This window comes from Cyprinodon variegatus, unplaced genomic scaffold (genome assembly GCF_000732505.1).
Source record: "Cyprinodon variegatus isolate N-32 unplaced genomic scaffold, C_variegatus-1.0 Scaffold375, whole genome shotgun sequence".
Lineage (NCBI taxonomy): Eukaryota > Metazoa > Chordata > Actinopteri > Cyprinodontiformes > Cyprinodontidae > Cyprinodon > Cyprinodon variegatus.
The window spans coordinates 185,725-187,521 of NW_015150828.1; positions in this window are offsets into that span (position 1 = coordinate 185,725).

Here is a 1,797-nt window from a genome sequence, read left to right on the forward strand (position 1 = left end):
TGAAGGCTAATCATGTTTTGGGTGTACTATTCCTTTAAATCAAAGTAATGGAGAGAGTTGTAACAGTTTTTTTTCTTCCTGGTTTCATTACTGTAAGTTTCTTTAGTTGAACATAGAGTTAAATTATATCTAGAAAAAGTATGAATTTTGCTTAAAGCTAATTTAAACCATTTCTACAATCAACAAATAGTTATAACCACAAGCAGCTGAATCAGTAAGTAAACTACAGAAAAAAGCTGTCATGTCTATTAGAACCAGGGATCTCACACATTCCATAAATATAAGATTTGTCACATATATCAGTGATTTACTCTACCAGCAACAAAAGAAGACCAGAATAACCAATTTAATAATCTGTTAATCTCTTTCCCTATAAAACAGGGGTGGACAATTCAATTCCCTAATGGGGGGGGCGGCGGGGGTAATTACTTTAAAAAACAAAAACTGACATAAACACCCACTCATGTTCCACTGGTAAACTGGAAAACTGTTTCATAATACCCGAGCTGCCAAGATGCTGTCACTTTCAGCATGGCAGAGAACAGAGAAACGAGTCTGTATGATAAAGACTTTATCAGATGCTAGCTAGCAGTCCATTCAGCATAGCAGCCAGTAGAGTACTGTGTAAATTATGTTCGGACGTAGAAATGTTCTCATTTTATCTGTAGTCTACGCCAGTAAGCGCATGACTTACCTGAACCAGGAGATGATGAAATAATTGTCTTGCCCAAATAATAGGTCAGGATAATTGGTGGGTGTCAGGTTCATAAAATGTAGGTTTTTGCTTAAGAAGAACTGAAATACACAATTTATGGATACAATTTCTACAGAAAGGAGAGACAGTTGAACCCCAGACTGAAACACACTGTCTCCCACTGGACCTCCTCCGCAGAGCATTTTATTAACAGAACATGACACATGGTTACAAACAGAGTATTGTTCTGACAGAACAATTGATCAGTTCATGAAGACAGGATGCTCCATCAGAATTACAAGGCAGGATTGTCTCCTGACTGGATCATGAGACAGGAGTGGAGCATCCCCTTGCAAACATGTTTTATAAGCACACATTAATTTTATAATCATCATTGAATAAACCTAACAGTGGGTCAACCACTTTCCTCTTTTCTACCACAACAAAAGTACTTGAGCACAATAATTCTGGTAATTTCCATTTTACAATTGGATCATCTTTACCAGACCCCATGAAGGTAGCATAACTCCTCAATATGCAGTCCTCTCAATTATCTTATTATTCAGGTGTGTTGAACCACATATCTAAAACTTGCAGGACGTCGGGCCTCAGGAACTGGAAATGCCCATCCCTGCCCTAAGATGTACATAACGGCTTTATATCCTGTTAAGCTTACATTTTTTCGCCCAGGGGAACAATGAAACTGAAGTGAAGCACAAAAAAAATTTAAGTTTGACACATTTTTCCTCAATTTGAAAAAAAAGGTGCACATGCTAACCTACAAAGCTTTGTAGTTGGCCCATCACAATAAGCTCACCAGACATATTAACACTTAGGTGGGAGAGGGAAAAAAAAAGGTGTATCCTTGACTTCAGGATGGCCTCCAACTAACTGTCTAAAGATGAGATGTTTTCATCCACCTATACATTTTGGCTGCAATCCCATTCATTCAATAGATGGTATTTAGATTGATTTTATTACAGACTCAAGGTCCAATATACATTAAAAGAAAACAGATACACTAAGAATAAAAAATAATAAGAGTACAACAGAGAAGGTGCCTAACCCTTCAGGAGGCAATTATACCAATGTCTCCAAAGCAC